Source organism: Sus scrofa, chromosome 2 (genome assembly GCF_054392235.1).
Source record: "Sus scrofa isolate SSC_HxYL_T2T_F1_AM1 chromosome 2, Sscrofa_HxYL_maternal_Yorkshire_Landrace_v2.0, whole genome shotgun sequence".
Lineage (NCBI taxonomy): Eukaryota > Metazoa > Chordata > Mammalia > Artiodactyla > Suidae > Sus > Sus scrofa.
The window spans coordinates 51,929,413-51,945,090 of record NC_139384.1 but is presented as its reverse complement, the minus strand read 5'-3'; the positions used below and the strand labels follow the sequence as shown (position 1 = coordinate 51,945,090).

At 44.2% G+C, this 15,678-nt stretch overlaps 1 protein-coding gene across 50 annotated transcripts in view; it reads right to left on the bottom strand.

The window, feature by feature from the left end:
• Positions 1 to 15,678, bottom strand: part of IRAG1 (inositol 1,4,5-triphosphate receptor associated 1) — a 184,979-nt gene that overhangs the window by 105,481 nt on the left and 63,820 nt on the right. For 2 of the 50 annotated variants that reach the window (XM_085012061.1, XM_085012039.1), the window contains exon 1: positions 2,805 to 2,891. The exons of 47 other annotated variants lie outside the window; for them this stretch is intronic. The gene's annotated coding sequence lies outside the window, so the exon portion shown is untranslated. Of the gene's footprint in view, positions 1 to 2,804; positions 2,892 to 15,678 lie in introns of those variants that run through there. One more of the 50 variants, XM_021083328.2, reaches the window with a different exon arrangement.

Below are 15,678 nucleotides of genomic sequence, written 5' to 3'. Positions count from 1 at the left end.
TTGTACTACATTCTATTATTACCTCGCTCTTGAGGTGATTTATTTCTAGTGTATCATATGGAGGGAACACCATCTATGATGCTCTTCCCAATTCCACGTTCAGTGATGTTGAGTCAGTAGCTTAAAATTGGTCATGATGGGAGTATTTATACCACAGGAATCAGTAAATGCAATATATATATAAAAATCTTTTTTCCCCCAGAGAGCTGGCTGTTAAACATTGACTAGTGCACCACTGCCTCTCAGGGCCAGGCACCCTGCTCCTCAGCTCTGCCAGGGAAGAGAAGGAATGCAGGTGGCTGGCACGTCACCCCAGATGGCAGGGCTATGGAGATGGGATTGACAACTGCCTTTGGACCACTCTTCCCAGGTGCATCATGAGCCCTTCACACTCACCATGTCCCAAACAGAACCCACCATTTCTTCCTGAACCCCAGCTCTGCTCTCCCGCAAGCCCACTGCTATGCCTTAATGAACACACTCAAGCTAAAACCCCAGTGGTCAGCATCCCTCCCCATGTTCAGTTAGACTCCGAATCCTGTCAATCCTAGTTCAGATGTCTTTGGTCACTTTCCTCCTTCCCATGACCATCCTTGCCATGGCTCTGATCTGAGTCACTGCAACGGTCTCATGGGTCTCCTTATCTCTGGTCTGGCCCCTTCCAACCACCTTCCACAAGATGCCAGAGCATCCAAAACATATATTGGATCATCCTTGCCTTTCTTATCATCTTTGAGGACTCCCTTTTCCCATGGGACCAGTTCTAAGTCATGATCCCAGCCCTTCTCCCTGGCCCCATCTCTTATTTCAGCCTTCATACACCTTATGGTCCAACCACCATGGACCAACAGCCAACCTCCAAATATGCCCTGCTTTCTTACATCTTGTGCACAATCCTCTTCCTTACGCCTGGGCTGCCTTCCACCCCCTTTCTATACCTGATGAACTCCAATTCATCCCATTCAAATATTTCCTCCTTCATAAACCCATTCCTTCTCTTCAGCCCAAGCAAAAATGTCTCCCTTCCCATATTAGTTCTATATAGCTGCTGTGATAAATTACCACAAACTTGGTCTCTGAAAACAATTCGGATTTATCATCTTACTGTTCTGGGGATCTGAAGTCCAAAATCAGTCTTGGTGAGCTAAGATCAGCATCAGCAGGCTGTGTTCCTTCTGCAGAGTCTAAGGGAGAATCCATCTCCCTGCTTTTCCAGCTCTAAGAGGTTGCCCACGTTCCTTGGCTAGTGGCCCTTTCTTCATCTTCTAAGCCTGTAGTGTAGTGTCTTTTCTCTTCTCTCACCTCTGCTTCCATCCTTGTATTTCCTTCTTGTCTGACTTTGTCCTGCCTCCTTCTTATAAGGACCTGTGGGATTTCACCGGCCCCACGCAGATAATGCAAGATGATCTCCAAATCTAAGTAGCCTTAACCTAATCATATTTGCAAAGGTCCTTTTTCCATTTAAGGTAACATATTCACAGGTCCAGGGATTAGGACACAGGCATCTTGGCGGGGAGCAAGGGAGGATTATTCAGTTTCTGTTCTCCCGGAGCAATTTGCACAGACCTCAACTCAGCTAGAATTTGAGCACCTCAACAGCAGGGAAGATTCATATTTTTATGACTGTTTTAAGAAGTATCCTTTTTTTTTCTTTTTATGAATGCACCTACAACATATGGAAGTTCCCAGACTAGGGGTCAAATCAGAGCTACAGCTGCCAGCCTATGCCACATCCACAGCAACACCAGATCTGAGCTGCATCTGTGACCTATGCCACAGCTTGTGGAAACACTGGATGGTTAACCCGCTGAGAGAGACCAGAAATTGAACCTGCATCCTCACAGATACTATGTCGGCTTCTTAACCCATTGAGCCACAACAGGAACTCTGAGAAATACTCATATTTTTATGATGCACATCCAGTACAGGGTGAAATGCAAAATGACCCACTCAATAAATGCTGGTTGAATTAATGATGACTAAAACCATGTCACTAATAAACAGAGTTAAGAAGCCTTTGGTTTACCTGGCAACCAGCTTCTATAAAAACAGGATTCATGCAAAGGTGGCAAGTTCAAATCCTTCAGGGTCCAGGCAGGTGAGATGAATGACAGCTTTTATGGAATATGGCTGACCACAGAGCACAGGCACCATCTAACGGGAGTGGTTATATTCAATTTGGGGGTCATAGAAGTATACCAAGCTTTGTTGGCTAGAGCTCCCAATTTTTTCAAGAAAAGCCAAAATCCCAAATGCTTAAGTATGAAATCCCCCAACTGATAAATGTTAAATCTAATTCAAAAAGTTAGAGAAATAGCATGCTGGCCAAACAAACACATTGCTGGTCAAGATTTAGTCTGCAGTCACCAACTGTCACCTCTAATTTAAACCATGAGAAAATGTTCCCTTGGGCTTTTTGTGCTAATTACGCTAATCCAAATCAAGTCCAATAAGCAGCGCCGACTACGAGCACTATTTGAGGCCAGTGGGCTAAGCAGAGTCTTCCCCTCCCCACACCTCCATGCCCAAGACTGATAAGGCCCCATCCCACGTGTTCTCTGGGTTATTTGCAATGCTATGAATCTCTCCTTGCAGTCCAGGCCCTTTGCCTGGCCTCACAGCTTCGTGGGAGGCTGAGCCCTGCTCCATGCAGAAGCATCTCCCCAGCCCAGTGGCCCTGCCTCTGGCCACGTCATCAAACTAATTCCAGCCCAAGCTTGGCAGCCAGCATGAGACATGGTAGTGAGAGGGGCGGGGATTTGGGAGTGAAACAAACCAGGTTCCATCACAGTGCTGGCACTTACAGCTCAGCGGCCCTTGACAAAGTCATGAACTTCTCTGGGATCAGGCTGCTGTTTGTCACCCAGGGTTAAGATACTTCTCTCAGAGCACTGTTGTGAGATACAAATAAAATAGGCCTGTAGGAGTTCCCATCATAGCTCAGTGGAAACAAATCTGACTAGCATCCAGGAGGACAAAGGTTCAATCCCTGCCCTTGCTCAGTGGGTTAAGGATCCAGCATTGCCATGAGTTGTGGTGTAGATCGCAGACACAGCTCGGATCTGGCATTGGCCGGTGGCTATAGCTCTGATTTGACCCCTAACTTGGGAATCTCCATATGCTGCAGGTGTGGCTCCAAAAAGACAAATAAAATAAAATAAAATAAAATAAAATAAAATAAAATAAAACAAAACAGGCCTGTAAAATATCCAGCACACAGTAAATACATAAATAAAATAAAATAAAATAAAACAAAACAGGCCTGTAAAATATCCAGCACACAGTAAATACATAAGAAGTATTTTACTCACATCTGAGAAAAAGAATATTGATAACACAAGTCGCCTGGGCCTCATATGACAGAGGTGTACTCCCCTTCAGGCTTGGTTTCCTGGTTTTGGTTTTCTGGTTTTCCAGCCCACAGCAGATTAAAAGCAGTGAGAAGTGGAGTTCCTATCGTGGCTCATTGGAAATGAATCTGACTAGTATCCATGAGGACGTGGGTTCGATCCCTGGCCATGCTCAGTGGGTTAAGGATCTGGTGTTGCCGTGAGCTGTGGTATAGGCCACAGACATGGCTCGGATCTGGCATGGCTGTGGCTGTGGCACAGGCCAGCAGCTACAGCTCTGATTGAACCCCTAACCTTGGAACTTCCATAGGCCGCAAGTGCGGCTCTAAAAAAGACCCAAAAAAAAAAAAAAAAAGTTATCTTCAAATGGAATTAGGAATAAATTCAATCTAGCATCTTTTAAATATTTATGTCTATATTTTCCCTTTTTTCCAACAATACACCTGACTTACTTGCATAACAAATAATGGAGTTGTTAAAGGGGAGAAAAAGTCTCCTTGGTGTCCTGAAAAATTAAAGGGAACCATCAGGAGCAGGCTGTCTGAAAAGCCAGGATCAGCACCCTATCACCTTGGGAACTTTGTTCCAAACAAAAACAAAATTTCTTCCTTGACTCAGCGACACCCTTACCCCCAAAGAAAAAAAATAAAATGAATGAAATCCAGTTCTCAGTGTGTCTCTCTTTGCCATTCCTTCCCTCTTGACCCCTCCTTCTCCCCTTCCCTTCCCAGCTTTGTTCTGGGGCGTGACCATCAGGGTTTACATGTGGGAACTGGTTTGGGAAAGTCGGAAAGAAAAGATGGCCTGCAGGGTGCCCAACTCAATCACCCATTCGTCCCAAAAATGCTTGTGTCTGCTCAGTGTCAGTGGTGTGCAGGGTGCCTGGGTTCCGAGTGTCTCCTTCAAGGCTGCCTCCTCAGGAAACCTTCCCTGACCTCTTCCGGATGCTATGTGCTCTCGGGTCCATGATAGCACCCTGTAGCTGCCCCCATCTGCCAAGTAGCAGTTTCCTGGACACTAACCACATCTGCCAAGCCTGAAGGCAGAGAGCTTCTGTCTAGTGCCCCAGCTGTGGGAACAAATCATGGGTCCAGAACTTAGTACCTGCGAGCCCCTCCTTTTGAAAGAAAGGATTCTAGGAATCAAATCTTGCTTTTCATCTGGCCGGCTACAAACACAGTGCACTACATATGATGTTATTGATCAGCATGTGAACCCTCTCAGCTCTGTGAAGAAGGTATTATCTTTCCATTGCACCAATGAGAAAGGCAAGTCTCACATGGGTAAAATGACTTGTTCAAGGTTACACAGTCAAGGACAGAGTCAGGACCAAAACTTGGGTCTCCTGTGCCCAAATGGGGTCTTGGTTCTTTCTCAGGAGCAGAGTCACTCCTGTTCTTCTCTCACCTCAGGGGACCCAGAACGAGAGTTATCGGGAGAGGTTTCCAGATGGGGGATCTGGATTGTTCCAGATGACAGCCCTACCTCAGGTCCAGCCAGGGCTGTCCTAGCTGAGGTGCAGAACTGAAAGTCCTTCCCACAGCATCCCCTGGGGCAGATAGGAAGCAGCTGCAGCATTTAAGACAAACAGAGAAGATAGCTTTTCCCTCTGGGTGGGAGCACCCAGCTCAAGCTCCGCCCCCTGTTTATCTCTGCGTGCTGGGAATCCCGGTTCTCAAGCTGTGGAAATAGGTCCAGTAACCTGGGCTGGGTGGCGGGAAAGTGTAAGGCCCAATGTGTCCTTCAGGAGACCAAAGGAAGGATTGCAAGGAGTTGGTGACAGGGGACTCTTCGAGGAGTGGAGAGAAGACTGTGACATTAGCAGCCTGAGGGGGGATGAGTTCCTTCGCCAGTCGGCCCTCAGTCTCCCCATCTTTACAGTACAGAGTCGGGCTAAGTTGCCAGCCTGTGCCCTGCTTTCTGTTCCATGAGTCTAGGGTCCACATGGCCTATTGAGAGCAGTCATACAATCAGTAGTCTGTCAACCCCAGGGCTGGAGGCAGCCTGTGGCCATCTTTGCATCACTTTCCCCACTACAGTGATTGGCTCAAGGGTGAGCATGTGAACGACCAGAGCCAATGAAATACAATCAGACTTTTGCTGGGCATCCTGGGAATAAGAGTCTTATGCTTAAGGGTTGACCTTTTACTAATGTAAGAGGATGAAAACAGAACACTCGTTGTGATGGTAAAGAATTTGTCTAAGAATGGAATCAATGTGAAAGAGAACACAGCAAAGAGCCAGAAAGAAACTAGGTTCTGAGGCTATCATCTAAGGCCCTGATCAAGCTGTGCCTGATATCCCTGGCCTTTTATGGTTCGAGAACCAATGGATACCCCTTTCTGCTTAAACTGGCTTATGTTGGCTTTTTTGCCTCTTGCAGTATAGAGTTCCAACTGGGACACACAGCTGAGTCTTTGTAAAGCAGGCTGTCCAGGGTCTTTCTCAACACCAAAGACTTCGCTCCCCTCACCAGTCTGCTGCCTAAATGAAAGCTTGATCTGGAAAACAGACCTGAAGCAAATGCACTTGCCCTAAGTTTTTCCCTCATTAAACATCACCATGTCTGTTTCCTCAGGACCTGCTCCTCATTCTGCTTTCCCTGCTCCCATTGATGGGCTCAGCATCCTCCCAGAATCCCCAGCCCAAACCCCACCCCCACAATGCCCATCCTCCACCCTTTGCCATACCCCCCACACACTCTTTTAAACTCAGGCTCCAGAAGCAAGACTAGGTTTGAGCAGCCTGCATGTTCCTGCCTAAAAGACAGCATGGTGAAACACAGAAACATGTTTGTTGAGTCAAATTTCAACCTTCAAATGATTTTCAAATGTTGTTGCCTCCAGCACATTCATGCCACCTACTCTGCAGCTCAAAGTCAGACTGTTCACCCTCCCCAGGATAGCAGACATGAGGCTGTGTGGACATGATCGCCGCTCTCTGTCCTGGACCCCAGCCCCAGAGTTTTGGGTGAGGACTCCAGTTGACAGGACCAGGAGGAAGCTCACACCTTGTCTGCCGAGGCCTGGAGAGGGACAAGAGCAGTCGTGGATCTCGGCTGGGATCTTTTTTTCACCCAGGAATCTGAATAGAACTGCACTTGTAGAGTTCCCGTCGTGGCTCAGGGGAAACAAATCTGACTAGCATCCATGAGGATGCAGGTTTGAGCCCTGGCCTCGCTCAGTGGGTTGAGGATCTGGCATTGCTGTGAGCTGTGGTGCAGGCAGCAGATGTGGCTTGCATCCTGCATGGCTGTGGCTGTAGTGTAGGCCAGCGGCTACAGCTCCAATTTGACCCCTAGCTTGGGAATCTCCATATGCAGCAAGTGTGCCCCCCCCCCCACGCAAAGGCACTGCATTTGCAGTTTGGTCAACTCAAAAGATGCTCCTTGGGCAGAGGCTGTGGCCACAGGAAGCCATATGCCAAAGTAAAATGGAGCAATTCCCTTGGTGTTCAGATCTATGCAAATAGCTCCAGGACTTGAGTGTTTAAGCGCAGCTTGGGAACAAGGTAAACGGTGATGTAAAAAGGCCTGGGAGGCTGGGGATGGGGAGGGCAAAAGCAGGAGCTTGGGGAGTTCCCGTCATGGCTCAGCAGTTAACGAACTGGACGAGCATCCATGAGGACATGGGTTCCATCCCTGCCCTCGCTCAGTGGGTGAAGGATCCAGCGTTGCCCTGAGCTTGTGGTGTATGTCACAGATGCAGTTCAGATCCTGCCTTGCTATGGATGTGGCGTAGACCGGCGGCAGTAGCTCCAATTAGACCCCTTGCCTGGGAACCTCCATATGCCTTGGGTGCGGCCCTAAAAAGACAAAAGACCAAAAAAAAAAAAAGCAGGCACTTGGAAAAGGCTGTCCCAACAGCAAACTCTGGTGGCCTGAGGCATTTGACTTTCAGTGTGCTGCTACTTGAAGAGGCATGAGCAACCACAGCTGCTTTATGGTCTGAGACTGGAAATAACCATAGAGACTCCCTCTCCGGGACAGTTGTCATCTTCCCCCAGTTGAAAGATGGCAAGTGCGTGGAAACAATTCTGAGGCATCAGCAGAACAGAACCTATATTTCTTGGACCAGGTACTCTGTCCGGCTCCTTACATGCTTTTATCTTATTCAGTCCTTACAACAGCCCTGCCTGGTACTATGATTCCCATTCTACAGATGAGAAGCTGAGAAAGGCTGAGTAATTTGCTCCAGGCACTACAATGACTAAGCACTGTAAACAGAGGTTGAGTTCAGGGTAGTCTGGCTCCAAACCCAGGATTCTGTTCAACACACCATAATGAGGCTTCTAGGGCCAAAGAGAACCCAGGAGCAGTGGTGGCATAAAAGAAACACCAACACAGGACCAGGAGAGATTTTTCTGGCTAAGTATTCACTGATTCACTCTGGAGAAGATATCTTTAACATCAGATTCACAAATGTTCTGTCTGCTAAATTGCAGTTTGTTGTATGTATAATATTTCTCCTTAAGTTAACTCTTTGGTAAACAGCATAGAGTTCAATCTAGGGTTTAAGTTGAGTTGTTCTTAAGACTTCTGGTGGAGTTCCTGTTGTGGCTCAGTAGGTTAAGAACCTGACTAGTATCCATGAGGATGCAGGTTCGATCCCTGGCCTCACTCAGTGGGTTCAGGATCTGGTGTTGACTCAAGCCGTGGGTTACATGTGGCTGGGTCCACAAGTGTGACTCTAAACAGCAAAAAAAAAAAAAAAAGCTTCTGGAAATTCTTTTTTTTGGGGGGGCCCCACACCCACAGCATATGGAGGTTCCCAGGCTAGGGGTCAAATCGGAACTTGTAGCTGCCAGCCTACGCCACAGCCACAGCAATGCCAGATCCCAGCCACATCTTCAGCCTACACCAGAGCTCACGGCAATGTTGGATCCCTAACCCACTGAGCAAGGTCGGTCAGATTTGTTTCCACTGAGCCATGATGGGAACTCCCAAGAAATTCTGAAGCTTTTGGAAACTTCTTATCTGCACTTGCAGGTGAGGGAAGCTAATAAATGCCCCAGGAAATGGACCCCCAGGAGGGTTGGTTCACTAAAGAAGTAATCCATCTTCCAAGTGGAAGTGGTCTTCCTAAAACCTAGCCTTGGTTAAATGTCTCCCTTGATTAAAATCACTTCAATGGCTTTCCATGCACCAATCCTTGACTTGGGAATGTTTACCAGAATCATCTGCAGTGCTTGATAAGATGCATATTCTCAGACCCATCCCAGATCTACCAAATGAAAAATATCTGGTGTTGGGGCCCTGGGAATCTACACGGTTAGTAGTCCCTCAGGCAATTCTGGTGAAGCATATCTAAGAACCAGAGCTGGAGAAACCCTGATCCATAATAAAGTCCAGGTTCCTTGGCACCCAGGCCAGACTTTTTGCCCTGAGCTTACCCACCTCTCGTTTCTTCCCCAGCCTCTACCATCAAGATGTCCCCTGCCCCACCCCCCCCAATCCACACATATTGCCCCAGTTTCCAGAATATTCCCTGAACTTCCAAATCTCTGTGCCACTCCTTCTGCCTCGAAGGCCCACATCTGGCATCTGTCTCCATATTCCTCATGTTTTAAGAGCCCTGACACAACCTTCACCAGATTAACCCCTCTGCCCATTTCCCATCAGAATTTTTAATTGTTTAGTTGGCAACATATACTGTAGAGCCAAACAGGGTTGGATTTTATCTTGAACTGCACTTCCTAGCTCTGCGACTTTGACTCTTGAATCTCAGAGTCTCCACAAGTTGTTGTGAAAGATAAGGATGCATATATACATAAAATGTGTATACAGTGTCATGTAAGGGGATGGCATAGAGTAAGCTATCTGAATGGCAGCTTTCGTTATTATCCTTAGTAATATCAATATCCCATATTATGACATTCCTCAAACACAGGGCTCAGCAAACTATTTGGCCTATGGGCCAAATCTGACCCACTGACTCTACTTATAAATAAAGTTTTACTGAAACACAGACATAGCCATTCATTTATACATTGCCTACAGCTATTTTTGCACTAAAAGAGTGGATACTATTAGACTCACAAAGCCTAAAATATTTACTAGCTAGCTTTTTTATATAAAAGCTAGCCAACCCTACCCTAACACAGAAAGGTTATTTATGTTGAGACTGATCTCCCCTACTCAGCTGATAGCAACTCAGTGGACTTCACAGCAGACTCCTATTCATCCTTCAAAACCCAGTCTTTCTCATCTTTGTATCCCTAGTGCTACATATATAAATAGGGTTTGGTAAATGCTGAACTCAATCGAATAATTATATAACTCAAATTCAATACAAATGTCTCCTGAAAGCCACTAAGGGGAGAACAGACAAGATTTCTTGGAGGGCCAAAGATGCACAACTTGACAAAACCAGGACTACCTGGGAAGTAAAATCAGGCCTCCAAGGGATCTGAGTCCTGCTTCTGAGCCTGATTCTCCCTCCTGCTCTCAAGGGCAACATGGACGGTCTCATTGCTTCCCACCACCCAACTCCAACACCCTCGGCCTTGCAGTAGAATATTGGCAGGGAAAGGGATAGCCCTTTCTAGGAAATTCTCTTTTCAGTGGTTAGTATACTCCCATTATCCAACAGGACATAAAGAGTTGATCTGAACGGTTGAATGCTCCTTACAATAGACAATTTGATGTATTCCTTTTAAATAAATGGACTAGCTGGAGTCCCTGTCGTGGTTCGGCAGAAATGAATCTGACTAGCATCCATGAGGATGCGAGTTCAATCCCTGGCCTCACTCAGTGGGTTAAGTTTCCAGCATTGCTGTGAGCTGTGGTGTAGGTCACAGACACGGCTCGGATCTGGCATTGCTGCAGCTGTGGTGTAGGCTGCCAGCTACAGCTCTGATTCAACCCCTAGCCTGGGGAACCTCCATATGCTGTGGGTGTGGCCTTAAAAAGACAAAAAAATAACTAAATAAAAAAATAAATGGACTAGCTAATCGGTATTTTTTTCCCTGTAGTTTTACCTTTTTTTTTTTTTTTTTTTCAGTTCTGACTACCCATGAATTTGCATTTCCTGAGCAAAGCTCCTTTGGGGAGAAAAACTAGGATTTCAAAGCTGAGGCCATTTCTTTGTGACCTCGTTACGATACCACTCTGTGACCTTGGGCCAGTCTTGCCTTTCTCTGGGCCTAGCTTTCAGCTTCTGTACAATAAAGTTCAGACTTTTGACTCCCTGGAGCAGAGTGAAAGCAGTGGCCTGACAGTAGATAGCTTGATAGAGCCTCTTTTCTCTTCCAGGCCTCTGTGCTATAGAAACACACTCTGCCAGCATCTTCCCCCGACCCCACCCCAGCAAATCCGGCAATTCATCCCTCCAGCCTTTTCTTGAGACTCAAAGAAGATACTTTAGGTCTGAAGCAGATCCTTAGAAGATAAGAAAATGCCACTGATGTAGTTGGAAAAAATCTGAGCTGGATGAAATGGAAACACAGAGCTGTCCCCAGAGGCCAGAGGAGAAGAGCATGAACGGAGGCCAAAGCCCATCTCTTCCCTGAGCTTCTGGGAGCTGGCAGCCCACCTCGTCTTTCCAAACACGATGCCTCCTTACCCTTCACTCTCCTTGCAGATAGCCCTATGGGCATAACTTCTGAGCTGTAGGATCCCAGTTATCTGGGAGTAAATCAGTCTTACTGTGGATTGAACTGGCTTCTATTGATTTCCCTGTGGGTGATTTAGAACTGCATGCTTCCTAAAAGGGTTTGTGGCCAGATGTCAATAAAAACACTCAGAGGATAAGAAAGTTAAAAATAAAAGACTGAAAAAAGGAGCAGAGAGCATGCAGAGGAAAGAGGGAGATAATTTTACCAGCCGAGGTGGGATGTGTCCTCAGCCGGGATGACTTGGAGAGAATCTTGATTTTCGGTTTCTATTGACCTAACTAATTTTGCTTTTGGCTATTGTAAGAATTAAAGAAAAAAAAAATAGCTAGCATCTTGAGCGTCCGAAGCTGACTCTTTGCTTTAAAAAGTGCAAAATTAGAGTCAGCTTTTGCATTTAAGAACTTTAACGTTCATTTTACAGGAATCTTTCCATTTAAGAACTTCAAATCCTACTTCATAGAAGGTCCCTTCATGCAAGTATGTCACCATACTGTTTATGCAAGGTCTGGAATTACTTTTATTTTTAAGCAGGTCGTATACATAGAGGTTCTAGGTATTATATGCATGCCTGAGTCTGATGGCTGGTCACTGACCCTCCTCCATGTGGCTCTAGCATAGACTGGCTAAAATGAGCTCAAGGAACATAGAAACCACAGGTGAGGATCCCTTAGTTCAGGAACTAGAGACAGTGGCTGCAGGTCACTGTCATTTGCTGGTCTCGTGAATGGGTTATTTAAATAAATTCTGGGAGTTCCCATCATGGCGCAGAGGAAACGAATCTGACTAGGAACCATGAGGTTGTGGGTTTGATCCCTGGCCTTGCTCAATGCGTTAAGGATCTGGCATTGCCGTGAACTGTGGTATAGGGTGGCAGCTGTAGCTCTGATTGGACCCCTAGCCTGAGAATCTCCATATGCCACGGGTGCAGCCCAAAAAACCAAAAATTAATTAATTAATTAATTAATTAATTCTGGCTTTGCTAGTTGCAACCAACCAGAAATCAGATCTCTCAGAGGAAAACCAATAAGGCTATTGCTATGGGCTGAACTATGTCCTCCAAAAATTCTTATACTGAAGCCCCAGCACCCAGGACCTTAGGATGTGAGTGTAATCAGAGATAGGGTCTTAAAAGAGGTGATTTTGCTAAAATGAAGCTGTTAGCCCTTAATTCAACCTGCCTCACGTCCTTACAAAAGGAAATTTGGACACATGGAGAGAGACGAGGGATGTGCAGGCACAGAGGAAAGGCCATATAAGGACAAAGCAAGAAGGTGGCCATCTGCGTGCCAAGGAGAGAGACCTCAGAAGAAACCAGACCTTCTGACACCTTGATCTCGGACTTTCCCAAAACTATGAGAAAATAAATTTCTGTTGTTTAAGCCACTCAGGCTATGGTATTTTGTTATGGCAACCCTAGCAAACTAATACGGCTATTGATAGAATTTCTTAGCCATATTAGGTTTAAATTCAATTCTTTTTCAAATGCTAATCTTTGGAATTGGAGTCAACGAATTTGGGGGAATAATTGTTTTAGTATTTTTCTAAGCCATCCACAAAGCTCCTTTTAGGACCTTCTAATGAAATAAAAATGCTCTGGAGTAGGCCTGAAGAATTCTAGTTTTGAAGAAGTAAAACCATCATGATTTACATAATCTTGTGTATAGAAAATCCTGAGGAATCCACTAAAAATCTACTAGAACTAATAAACAAGTTCAGTAAGGTTGCAGGATACAAGGTTGATATACAAAATTCAACTATATTTCTATGCACTAGCGGTTACCAATCCAAAAATGAAATTAAGAAAACAATTCCACTTAAAATAGCATCAAAAAGCACAAAATAATTAGGAATACACTCAACAAAACAAATGAAAAACTTACACTCTGAAAACAATGAAACTGTTGAAAAAAATCAAAGAAGATTAAGTAGATGGAATGCCATCCCATGTTCATAGATCAGAAAACTTAATATTAAGATGGAATATTCCCCAAATTTATCTACATGTTGAACACAATCCCTATCAAAATCCTATTTGTCTTTTTTGGCAAAAATTGACAAGCAGATCTTAAATTTCATACGGAAATGCAATAGACCAAGAATAACCAAAATGATCTTGAAAAGAGGGAAAATGGGTGATTCACACCTCTCAGTTTCAAAACTTAAATATATAAAACTACAGTAAGATAGCATGAATCTGGACACTGTACAAGGATAGACATATAGATCAATGGAATGGAATTGAGAGGCCATAAATAAATCTTTACATATATAGCCAATTGATTTCAACAAGGGTGCCAAGATAATTCAATGGGAGAAAGAATGGTCTTTTCAAAAAAGAGCTCTGAGACAACTGGATATCCACATCCAAAAGAATAAAGTTGGACCCCTTCCTTCTACCATATACAAAAAAGTTAACTCAAAATGGATAAAATTCCTAAATGGAAGAGCTAAAACTATAAAACTCTTAGATGAAAATGTAGTTCTTGGGCTAGTCAATACCTTTTTAGATACAGCACCAAAAGCATAGGCAACAAAAGAAAAAATAAGTAAATTGGACTTCATCAAAACTAAAAACTTTTGCACTGCAAATGATACAACTAGAAAGTGAAAATATAACCAAGAGAATAGGAAAAATATTTGCAGATAATAAGGGACTTGTATTGAGAATATATAAAGAACTCTAACAAATCAATAATAAAAAGACAACATTTTTAAATTTTTTATTTATTTTCTTCCTTTTTGGCTGCCCCATGACATATGGAGTTCCCGGGTGAGGGATCGGATCCGAGCTACAGTTGTGATCTACAACAGCCACACTGGGTCCTTTAACCCAGTGGGTTAAAGGGGATCAAACTTGTGTCCTGGTGCTGCAGAGACACTGCTGATCCTGTTGCACCACAGTGGAACTCCAAAACACAATTTTTAAATGGACAAAATACATTTCTCCAAAGAAGATAGACAAATGACCAAAAAACATGTGAAAAGATACTCAATATCATTAACCATCAGGGAGTACAAACCAAAACAGCAATGAAATACCACTCCATAGTCATTAAGATGGCTAAAATACAAGAGACAGATAAGGACAAGTTTTGGCAAAGATGTGGAGAAATTGGAATGGTTATGCATGCTGACAGAAATGTAAAATGATACAGCCACTTTGGAAAACACATTAGCAGTTCCTCTAAAGGTTAAACATAGATTTCTCATATGATCTGCCAACTCCCCTCCTACAGATATACCCAAAAGAAATGAAAACATACATCCACACAAAAACATGTACACAATGTTCACAGCAGCACTATTCATAATAGCCAAAATGTGGAGACAAACCATATGTCCAACTAATAAACAGATTAATAAAATATGGTCTATCCATACAATGGAATAGTATTCAGCCATAAAAAGGAATAAAGTACTGATACATGCTAAAATATGGATGAACCTTGAAAATTTTAGGCTAAGTGAAAGAAGCCAGTGACAGGAGTTCCCACTGTGGCTCAGCAGTAACAAACCTGACTAGTGTTCTCAAGGATGTATGTTCGATCCCTGGCCTTGCTCAGTGGGTGAGGATCCAGCATTGATGTGAGTTGTGGTGTAGGTCACAGACATAGCTTGGATCTTGAGTTGCTGTGGCTTTGGTGTAAGCCAGCAGCAGCAGCTCCAAATTGACCCCTAGACTGGGAACTACTATATATTGTGGGTGCAACCCTGAAAAAAAAAAAAAGAAGAAGAAGAAGAAGCCAGTCACAAAAGACCATATATTACTATATTGCATGACTGCATTCATATGAAATGTCAAGAATAGAGAAATCTTTAGAGACAGAAAGCAGTGGTTGCTTAGGGCTGGAGGGATACTAAGGAATGGGAGTAACTATTAATAGGTACAGTTTTCTTTTTGGGTGATAAAAATGTCGAAATTAAATAGTGGTGATGGATGCACAATATTCTGAATGTACTAAAAAACACTGCATTGTGTATTTTATTTAGTTTAGTTTAGTTTTAGAGCTGCACCTGCAGCATATGGAAGTTCCCAGGCTAGGATTAAATTAGAGCTGCAGCTGCTGGCCTACACCACAGCCACAGCATCATCAGATCCGAGTCACATCTGTGAACTATGCCACCGCTTGTAGCAACACCGGATCCTTAACCTGCATGCTTGTGGATAGCCTGGTTCTTAACCCGCAGAGCCACAGGGGAACTCCTTATTTATTTTTTGAACTGTACATTTTAATTGGGTGAAATGTAAAATATATGAATTCTACCCTATGATATATGAATTCTGTCTTAAAACTGTTTAAAAAACAAAACTTTTGGAGTTCCTGTCATGGCTCAGTGGTTAATGAGGTTGCTGGTTCGATCCCTGGCCTTGCTCAGTGGGTTAAGGATCTGGCATTGCCATGAGCTGTGGTGTAGGTTGCAGACACGGCTCCAATCCTGTGTTCCTGTGGCTCTGGTGTAGGCCGGTGGCTACAGCTCTGATTCGACCCCTAGTCTGGGAATCTCCCTATGCCACGGGAGCGGCCCTAGAAATGGCAAAGAGACAAAAACAAAAACAAAATTTTGCCTAGAAAAAAACAACAACAAGGAAATTACTTTTGGTCCTTACTACATTGTGAGCTCTCTGGACACAGTTTCTTCAAACTTCAGGGGTAGAAATTAAGTTAGATGATTTCTTAGATGATTTCTATGTTTCCTTCTATCTCTCAAATTC